An 11,602-nucleotide genomic window follows, 5' to 3' on the forward strand; every position below is an offset into this window, starting at 1 on the left:
CATCGCTTCTCCTTTTTCAGAAAACGATGTCTCCTACCCTGGCCAGTGTTGCTCAATGGTTGATGTTGACCTATGAACCAGGAGGTCACGGTTTGATTCCCAGTCAGGGCACATGCCTGGGTTTGCGTACTTGATCCCCTGTGGGGGGCGTGCAGGAGGCAGCCGGTCAATTATTCTCTCTCTTCATTGATGTTTCTCTCTCCCTTCCCCTCTGAAATCAATAAAAACATGTTTTTTAAAATTATGTCTTTTAGTTTCTAATTATTTTCTTGAAAATAGCATCTGCTTTGCCAAAATATTTTCCTGAGTTATTTATAATAGCAATATGCAAATTGTTAGTAGTCAATTTCACATTTACTATTGCACTCATGTTATTTATAAAATGCTGTGTATTCCTACAATAGTTTCAAAATGAGACATTTTCTTGAGGGTTTTTTTTTTAAAGTTTTGATACAGATACCACATAATATTAATGAAAACCTCAGATAATTTACAGCAACTTCCTCCTTTTTGCTTGGTTTGCACCTTTTCTTATGTAGGGTATGGTAGTAAAAATGAAGCTATGCAAATGTAGATTTGATATTTCTAAAGATGTATAGAAATGAATGCAGTTTATTTTATCACTTCCTAAACCAAGACCACATCCTGTTGAAATGGCATGATATCCTTTCTCAATGATCATTTTTCATTATCATCTGCTGGGAAGTATAGCCATCCTTCCCTGCTCTTGAGAGCAATTTTACAGGAAAAAAGTAAAATGTGGAAAGTAATTATTCAAAGAAAATTCACTTTTCCCTTGTTGATCTTGTGTGAATGACTATATCTAACCAAGTTTGGAATGACAATATTTTTTTCCAAAAGCTAATCAATTAGAAAAAAACACACAGAAACTTCGATATAAGAGCTAGTCAGAAATGAGAATATACTAACCAAGGTATCAACATCAGAAGAGCCTCCAACAGAGTACAAGGGCCCTGATTTTATGTTATTAAATATAAGGACTTAGCAAAAGCAAAACTAGTTTTATGTTAAGAGAGAATATCTCAATCTATTTGTAATTTTTACAAATCAATGTAGTCACATAGCATCTGCTTAAGCAGAAAATCTACTACCAATGTACACTTAGTCTTTTGAGTTTAAAAAACAAAAAGCATAATAAAATGAAAGATGATGGTCAAATGCATAAGGTAGAAGAGTCCTACTTTTAAAAAGGGGTTAGGATACCTCTGCCCCTAGGATATATACCACTTGAGGGCACAGAATTTGTTTTTGTCTTCGTTGCATTTAGCATAGACTTCAAAAGATGTTTGTTTGATTGCATTGAATATGAAATTCAAAGAGTTTCAATAATTTTTAAATATGCATACTTCGTTACCAAAAATACAACTGTTAAACATTTACTGTCAAGCTTAATAGTGGCATGGTATAGCCTGGACAAACTCTGTAACACTCGCCTTCTCTGTAATGAAATTTGAGACTCATAAGATCAGCATGTGGATAAAATTCTGCCTGACCGGTGAGGCTCAGTTGTTGAGCATCAACCCATGAACCAGGAGGTCACAGTTTGATTCCCAGTCAGGGCACATGCCCAGGTTGCGGGCTCAACCCCCAGTAGAGGGGCCTGATTGGTGATTCTCTCTCATCATTGAATCTCTCTCTCCCTCTCCCTTCCTCTCTCTGAAATCAGTAAGAAATAAATAAAGTAAATAAATAAATAAATAAAACAAAAAATGTGGATAATATTCTACCTGGTTTCTTGCAAATGATATGATATTGACAAAGCCTTTAATGCTTTACTTCCTAATGGAATGCACTTCACTCTCTTTAGAGGACAATGTCATGTAAGAAACTTCCCTTAATTATTCCTACTCAATAATAACCCCTAATAATATGTGTGTTACATCTTTCCATTAAAAGAGAGTAAAAAATACATTTAAGAAGAAATGTAGAGAGTGGTAACATCTGATCCTGCTTTTCATGATTCAGGGAAGAATTATCAATAGGACAATTGAAGATGATACTACAGCACTTCCATTACTAAGTGGATGAGATGACTATCATCAAGAACAGATTATGAATGGAAAATACCTTGTAGATATTAGTTGTTGTGCAAATATTTGTTGAACAAAGAAACTAATGATGTATTTTTATTTCAATTATGATTCTATTTACTTTATAATTACTATTATTTTGCTATTACGGTATACCACAATTACTACACATCTCATTTTGAGTCATGGAGTTCTAAAAACATTCTTGTTTGCTGGCTTGTGCTTAACCTGTAATACACTTCAAACTCACAGACAAGAAGATTGTAAAGTATGTTAATCATATATGAATCTTCTCACATCTATTTATAATTCTACAAAGTTTTCTAACGAAGCATACACAAGTTTACTACAAAACTAAAATGAAGCATCTGTCATTTTATTACTATTATCTTTTGGATATACATTTTATCACTGCAACATTATAATCTGTGAAAAACACATGGATTAAACATTAATTGTGTTGTTCAGAAGAAGAAATGACGTGGAAAAGGTACTTGCACTTCAAAAGCTTTAAAATTCAAAACATTACTTCTTTGTTCTACTTTGAGGAGTTTTAATGTAACGGTTTCACTGTTCTGAGAGAGTCTACAATGTATTGATTACAATTTGCTGGTCAATCGTCTATCCCAAGGAAGTCAATCATGGTGACAGTTGCCACCATGTCCTCTTCCCTATATTTTCCAAGCCTGGAAGAGGACACGTGAGCACCTGCCTCCTAGATTTTAGATTGAAAATATTACTTTAAATAACCAGGAAGGATTACTTATAGTGTGGCAGAGAAAGGCTAGGAGTCCCCTAACAAGTGTGACGTGTCCATCCATACTCAGATCATGATGTTTTTCCTTTAGAAAACACATTCCTCCAAGAATTTGTAAATGGAATTTAACAACATTTGTAAATTAACCATCACTAAATGGCATTCGAGATGTTATTTCATATTGTTTTATCACATGAATAGGAATCAACAAAAGTTTGATCAAAGTATTTAGGTTAAATTACAACAGTATCAATAGATAATAAGAGAAGCCATTTGTTTTTCTTTTCATAATAAAAATAATGTACCAAATAAATATTCATTTATGGAGCTGCTCAAGCAAAAGCAAAACCAAAAATCTTAAAATTCAGTAAGAATATTCATTCTTCTCTTAGAATATTATTGAAACAGTTGACATATTATTACATAATGTAATGAGATAATCTATACTAATAAAAGGGTAATATGCTAATTAGACTAGGAGACCTTCCAGGAGACCTTCTGGATGTCCTCCACACAAAACCATGGTGCCGGGGCCAAGGCAGAGGCAGTTAGGGGTGATCAGGCCAGGAGGGGATGGAAGTTGGGGCTGATCAGGCTGTTGGGGGGGGGCAGTTGGGGGCTAGCAGACCAGCAGGGGGGGCAGTTGGGGGATAGGAGGCCAACATAGGTGCAGTTAAGAGTGATCAGACCAGAAGGGGGGGGCAGTTGGGAGCGATCAGGCAGGCAGGCAGGTGAGCAGTTAGGAGCCAATGGTCCCAGATTGCGAGAGGGATGTCCGCCTGCCGGTTGGGATTGGGCCTAAACTGGCAGTCGGACATCCCCCAAGGGGTCCCAGATTGGAGAGGGTGCAGGCCGGGCAGAGGGACACCCGCCCCGCCACCTCCCGTACAGGAATTTCATGCACTGGGCCACTAGTATTACATAATGATCAAAAACCTATTACAAATAATCACTTTTAAAGTGGTGCAAGGATTCTATTTATAATATAGTTGCTGTATAGGTTTACTAACCTAAAGTCTCTGATAATATAACATTTCATGCCTCTGCATCTCAAAAATAAATAGCCACAGCCCTGGCAGGTATGGCTCAGTTGGTTGGGCTTCCTTCTGTGCACAGAAAGGTTGCTGGTTCGATTCCTAGTGAGGGCACATGTCCATGATTGTGGGGTTGATCTCGGGTAGGGGGCATGCAAGAGGCAGACAATCAGTGTTTCACTCTCACATCAAAGTTTTTCTCTCCATCTCCCTTTCCCTCTCTCCAAAAATTCAATAAAAAATCTTTTTAAGCCCTGACCAGTTTGGCTCGGTGGATAGAGCGTCGGCCTACGGACTGAAGGGTCCCAGGTTTGATTCCAGTCAAGGGCATGTACCTTGGTTGCAGGCACATCCCCAGTAGGAAGTGTGCAGGAGGCAACTGATTGATGTTTCTCTCTCATCGATGTTTCTCTCTATCCCTCTCCCTTCCGCTCTGTAAAAAATCAATAAAATATATTTTTTAAAAATCTTTTAAAAAAATGGATAGCCACAGATGCTGTTAAATCCCTATTTGAAGATGTTAAAATAAATAGACTCTGTTCTTAAATTTTTAATTTCTACATAGTATTGAACTCTCATGAGGCTATTTTATTGTTCCCTCTCAACTTGTTCTCTATACACGGTTCAGGGAATGAGTAGGTTCACATTAGCTCATCTGAGAAGGCACACCCCATTTCTGAAATTCTATAAGTAGGTTTGCTTGGGAAAATCAGTGAAATATTCCATTTAGCCAGCCATTTCCTTCTACATTAAAAATATAAAGTTTTCTATAACTTTGTTATAAAGCCCAGTTGTTTGCCCTGAAACACCATGGGTGCAAATCCTTACTATACTTTCTGTCCAAGAAAAATTGCTCATCTTATCAGGAAGAAACGGTATATACACCATCCCATTGGTCTCAATTCAGCTTCCTTTCTTTTGGTTCTTAAACTCACTGGCCCTTAACCAGTCTCAGATTTCTTCCATTTCAAAAAAAAAAAGAATCCTCCCACTGCCTTTTAAAAAACAAGTTTGCCTTGTCCAAGTGCTCCAGATCTGTGTGTGCTAGCATCTTCATCTTCTTTCTCTTGTCTTATGCCTGTCCCCATTGTTCTGTTAGTTTGCCAGAACAATGATTTGCCAGAACACACAAACACACACACACACACACACGCACATACAGAAAATGAGCACAGGTTTGTATTGTGTTTGCTTCTGCACCTTGAAATTATTGAGCACATTTTCAAAAGAAATAATCTGCTTTCAAATGTATCTTTAATTTTAAACAAACTTAGAGATGTCTGCAGGTTAATATTTCAGCACATTGTCAAGTGGTTCCATATGCGTTTTTGCTTGGCTTTTCCTCTTCCTAGTTCTTTCCTTTTAGCTAGATGTTTTCAAAGTTTAATAGTTTAATATACTAGCAGAATCAAAAAGATTGATTTAAAATTCACATGCAGTATAGTTGAAAAGACAGACGTCCAACGATTAACTTACAACCTATTTTCAGCTCCTATCAGTTCATTTTCAGCTGTTCATATTTCTGAGCTAATGCTTTATGTAGTTGCCTTACTACATTTACATTTAAATGTACATAAGCATGTATTTCTGGGGATAAAACACTCAAATTTAAAAATTACAACATACCCGGCTGTTGTGGCTCAGGAGTTGAGTGTCGTCGATCTATGAACCAGGAGGTCACAGTTCTATTCCCAGTCAGGGCATATGCCCGGGGTTGTGGGCTCGATCCCCAGTGGGGGATGTGCAGGAGGCAGCCAATCAATGATTCTCTTTCATCGTTTATGTTTCTATCTCTCCCTCTTCCTTCCTCTCTGAAATCAATAAAAATATATTTTAAAAATTTTTTAAAATTCCAATGAGACTATGTGGAAACCTAGTAGAAATTGCTTAGCTCTTGGAATTCACTTTTCTTTTTTAAAAATTGTGAAAGGTACTAAGAATAATTTACTGTAAGGACTTTAGTTTCCCTTCCCATGCCTAACTATACAAAAAGTACAGGGTTGCAGTATTTATAAGCATTTTGTGTATAAAGTACAATATAGAGAAAAGAAATAGCCTCACTTCTAAATTTCAATAATTTGTTTTCCTGTAGCACTGCTTTGTAATCAAACATCTATTATAGCTCCTATGTTTGTTACTTCTACTTTTCATTCAACAATCCTTCATAAAATCTTGATTTCTCTCCATCTCATCCCCTCCCACTATGACCATGACCACCACTAGCAATACCAAAAGCAAACATTAGTCGGGGGGACTCACAGATGGTTTTAACTATATCCTGCCACTTACACACACACACACACACACACACACACACACACACACACACACACACAAGTCAGTCTCTGTTTTATGATGTGACAAAGGCAAATAAAGTATCAGCTTAAACATATTTGATCTTGTATTTTGTATCGACTATATCAAGAAGGTCCAAATTTATTTATGGTTAAACATAGATACTGTTCTCATATCGCAGTTTTAAAATACAGAATAAATATTAGATGAATAACAATAATTTGTCGCAGTCCTTAGATTCCTTTTAGACTAGGTCTCCATCAAGCCTTTCCAGTTACTATAGTGGAGAGTCCGTGTATATTATCAAACGTGATGTTTAATCCATCCTAATGGCTCAGGGCCACTTTCCCCACTCCTCACAATAAGAAAACTTGGAAAGGGTGTGGGTTTGTAGCCTTGATCCAGTTGGATTCACAGAGGACACATTGGCTTCTTTGAGTTGGTAGTTGTTCGCTTGCTGCCAGTGAACCTCTCCTGTGAGGTGATTAGCACTAGGGACAAGAACAAAATTCCAGAATGGCAGAACAATTAGGAAACAGACCTCAGTTGTGAGAATGACAAAGACCAGTGCACAGTTCTCATGCTTCTCAGCTGAGTCAGCTATAACTTCGGTAGCATAATGGCTATGCCAGCTTCTCCTGGAAAAACCACCTACCATCTGAGGTTGCATCATTTTCACAGGGAAAGAAAATATGGTCCCAATCCAATTAGGAAAGGGCACTTGCTAGTATGTTTCAAGCCAAGGTAAAACAACAAATATTTGCTGGCTTTTGTTCACTTACCTGAAAGAAATTTTCTTTTCTGACAGAGAAGCACATGATCCCAAACAGGCTATAACTATGTCACTGGGAACACTGGGAATGAAAGTTATTGCCATAGAAATTAGAGCAGAAATGGAACTTTAGAGATCATTTACATAGTCCTTCCATGGAGTGCCTTGCACAGAGTAATCTCACAATAAATAACTGATGAATGGATGAATCCAGTTAATTCGCTTTTTTATAGATGAAGGAACTAATGTCAAAAGGGAGAAGTAATTTACTCAATGACATAAACTTTGCCAATGGCAGAGCCAGGACAAGAGAACAGAATGTCTAAGTCCTTGTCAATTATTCTTTCCACCCTACTCTTCTTTCTATTCAGTCATTTCCACTGTTGACTGATCAACTGTGAACTATAATTATCTCTATCTCTGGAATTTTTTGTCCATGTGACCTCCTGTCTGCAAGATCCTTTAGCAGAGAAACTCCTTACGCTAGCCTTAACCACTCTAGTCTATATCTATTTCTCTATTTTCTGAATTCCCACACATTTGGAACTTTAAAACAAAGAATTATGGAGCATTTTGCAATACTTCTTGTGTCATAAATTGCATGCTTCTCTGGGTAAGGATCATTTGCTTATAGTTCTTTTATGCATTTCACCATGCAACTCTTAGGTTTATATGGGTGCATAAGGGATAGAATAAGCATGTAACTTAGCAAACTGAGATACTTTTGAGAGTCAAAGAAAGTATTATTGATATTCATTCAATAAGTATAAACTATGACTATCCTGGACAAACTGGAATGTATGGTCACTCTAACAATAGTTGACTTGCTCAACATGTGATCAATTAGAATTATTCCATTGCTGATTGTACAATTGTCCAACTATGGGATACTGTTTACAATTTACCTTATACTGAGTTAAATTATTTCTAAAAGTAGTAATCACAGAAAAACCATGACGTGAAATTCTATATACTGAATACTTATATGTTATTTGTTTAAAAGTTGTTATATTTTGACAAATATTCACTCATTGCTTTAGTTTTAAAAGCTGTGTTAAGTTAAATGTAAAATTTTCATTGGTCCAGTATTAATCATTCTAATATTGTGTATGTTGCTAAGAGTGAAAAAATGACATTCTCTCTAATTCTTTCCTCATGGTAAAATATGAAATCTTATGACTTTCTATGTGTGGTAGGTAAGGTAGGGCACTGTGGGCGAAAATGCTTATATTTGAAGTTTTAAAATAGATTTATATTTAAGCATTCTATCCAAAAAGCATTGACACACATAATTATGATTTTGAATTTTGAGGGGGATAAATTATGGAGACATTAGTAAAGGAAACTAGTAAAGTCCATGATAAGTTAATGTACAACTAATGATTAAAATTTTATAGAATTTACTCATCATGCTATATACATATATATTAACTTAATAAAATAAATCTTTATATTGATGTGATTTTATACCATTTTCATTATATATATGTGTGTGTTGTGTGATAGACATCCCAGACAGAATAGCTCATACTTCCAATTTGTTAATATTGCTAAAGTAGAAGTTCAACGATAAAAATTCCCTGCAGCAGAATGAATGTTAAGCATTTGAACAATGACAGTTACACCATCTGCTCCAGATAAAAATTTGCTCTCTCAACAGTAACAAAGGACACATAGGCAATACAGATTCATCAAGCTGGCAAAAGCATAAATACAATGAGAGAAAAAGCATTTCTTAGATAAAGTGCTTTTTTTTCTTTTGAGTACTATATTCTTTAAGCAGATGTTTATCAAAAACTATAAATCAATAGTCTTTATTACAAAAACTGTTTTTACATAATGAGAGAATCTAAACAATCATACTTTTTCCATCCTCAAAGTTTTAAAGTAAACTAAAGTAACACCAGCTGGGGGTTGGGGAAGCAAAAATAATGACATGGGGTACAAAATAGCATGTTGCCCTCAGGAAAAATGCTGAGAACAGACATTATGTTGACAGATCCTCACCTACCCACGTGGACCTCAAAGACAAGCCCCTCAGCTACATTATTTTAAGAAATTAAGTTTTAAAAATCTATTTAAAAGACTGCCTTACCACATCTTGTATTCAGTGTAATATGTGTGTGTGTGCCTGGGGAGGTGTAGGAGGATTTCAAAGACCATTTATTCTGCATTAAAATAATAAGGGGAAAATAATAAAATTGTATCATAATACCATACTTATTCACAAGATTAGTAGGTCATATAAACACTCTTTCTTACCATGTTCTAAGGAAGAAGATATTTATTTCATTTCCAAAAAGAGGCCAATTTCTGGAACCTAAAGACAAGGAAGTTTAAATAGAGGCACATAGCCCATCTTCTATTTCTATTTTGTTTTTTTTTTGTTTTCTTTTGTTTTTTTCTTCTTCTATACTGCTTCTATTTTGTATCACCCACATACTTGATGTTCAAATTTTTTCATCCTTGGTTCAATAGTGTCAATAAAGATGATAGTTAAAAAACAATAATTTAAGAACATATATCACATTTAAAAAGTCTCTCTAATAGTCCTTGCCAATTGTCAGGAAAAGTATCTCAAATTTTTTTACTGGGTTTTGTATTTCAATCAAAAAATTTATTTAGTTCAATATACATTTTCCACTGATATATTTCATCTCAATTGCCTAAAATTCATAAGATTATAATGAGCTGCAAGTTGTGTACATTTTTTACACGGAGGTTAGACCTATGAGCCCAATGTTCTTTCTGGCAGAGGGCTCTAAAATTATTCCCAGGAAGGCAAGTTTACCATCCATAATGTTAGGACTAAAAAAAGTGTGAGGTCTTCCTTCAAAATAATTATTTTCACTTAAATAACTTATAATGAATTCCTCTCTCACAAACTAATCTTTTCTGGATTTTAAATGAATTTTCAGTCCTAATTTTACTTACCACATAAAACAGTGCCATATTTTATATTATGTTCAAACTATGGTATTCCATTTTCTAGAGCTTCCTTTGAGTTCTGGTTATAAAAGTAAATGACTGACTTCATAGATAACGTACATGAATTTATCCAAGAGTAATTATTTATTGAGCTTCTGCTTTATGCAAGGCACAGGGCTGGGTGCTACAGTAAGTAGTAAGATGTATGAGAACATGGAGTCTTTGCTTTCCAAAAGTTTACAACTTAACAAATAGGATAACATAAATGAATACAAAAATGAATGGAAAAGTGTTTATTCCCAAACTGTGTAGTGGAGGGAGAGATTAGTGTGGACTTGAGTATTTGAAGGTATTATGAAGGAAAGGAGGAGCCAGTAATGGGTCTTGAATGTAGATCTACATTATAAGAAATAATTGGAAAAGGAATTCGGTCAGTACTAGATTTAAACAGACTGTTAATTGTAGGGAATGAAGAGACCCGGAAAGGCTCATTTGCCAGGAAGCTTTGTAGGACTGTCAGGAAATAAAATACACAGGAGCCAACGTCTGCAAGATAATTATAATCTCATTTTTATCACATCTAAAAAAGAAAACAACTTATCTCTCCTATCTTACTAACAATAAGGAACCTGCCAGGGAACATAAATGAATTTATCTTGTCATGTAACCACCATGGCAATCTTAGGTCATTACAGTAGTGTCAACCTTTTTTTTTTTTTTTCTAGGACCTTGAGTCTAAGTGGGTTAATGTAAATTGCCAAGAGCAGTTAGTGATAATGGTGACGATGATGTAATAATGATGACAATATTTTTTGAGTAGCTGCTTTTAACCTGATACAGATGTGGTCACTCTTATCTAATAGTTGGAGGTACTCAGCTGTTTAGTTAATCTTTTCACCCCTTCGCTTTTCTTAGGCAGAGTCACGGGACCCAGAAGATATGTACCCTCCTGCATGCAGGAGTAGCCCACAGAATGACTCTCCCAGCTAACGGAGGGATTTACTTTTGCACTGCTCGATGCCCAATTGGTCAAGGAGGAGGCCAGTGGGTCACTTGCCAGTGCTGTAAACAGCAGAGCTAGGGTTGAGACTCTGCATTCTGTGCAGAAGAGCCAGCTTGGAGGAGGTGGGGGTGGATAGGAGACTTGAAACATCTCAGGACCCATTGCTTCTTTCACTTAGCATGGCTACTGCATACATGGGTCAGCTTTGGAAAAGGAAATGTGAGTTTAGAATCAGGCAGGTCTGTAACTCACTAGCTGTGGATCCCTGGAAACTCACGTAAGCCCTCTTGGCCTATGTTTCCTCATGTATTAAATTGGATCAATAATAACTATTTCTTTAACTGCTGACTGTTGGGAGAATTAAAAAAATAACTTGCAGAGTCCAGTCCAGTATCTGACATTAGTAGATGTACAATAAATACTAGCTGGTATCACAATGAAACATCTCTCCTCTTGTTAATGGCACTTCTCTTTGTCTTTTAAATTATTATTTGTGAGGGACTTAGTTAATAAAAAACTTGGGTGTTTCTTTTTAGTTAATAATTCTACATTTTTTCTACTGGTCTCATAATTTTTCCTTACAAAGGCCAAGTTGCTTTATACCTAATTGGTTATGTTGGCTTAAATGCTGAATCAACTATTTAAAATTGCCTCAAGTTTTCTGATGAGAATTTGTAAGATCATTACCCTTGAATTATGTGAATGACAGACACACTTTCCCTGTGCATGTGGAAGGAACTCACATTCTCCCAAATGTGCAAA

General features: G+C 35.8%; 1 non-coding gene across 1 annotated transcript; it reads right to left on the reverse strand.

The window, feature by feature from the left end:
• Positions 1-10,774: 10,774 nt before the first annotated feature.
• On the reverse strand, positions 10,775-10,902 carry LOC132225435 (small nucleolar RNA SNORA35). The gene has a single exon (XR_009450934.1). It is a non-coding gene; the product is annotated as a small nucleolar RNA SNORA35 (small nucleolar RNA).
• Positions 10,903-11,602: the final 700 nt, after the last annotated feature.

Source organism: Myotis daubentonii, chromosome X, assembly GCF_963259705.1.
Source record: "Myotis daubentonii chromosome X, mMyoDau2.1, whole genome shotgun sequence".
Classification (NCBI taxonomy): Eukaryota; Metazoa; Chordata; class Mammalia; order Chiroptera; family Vespertilionidae; genus Myotis; species Myotis daubentonii.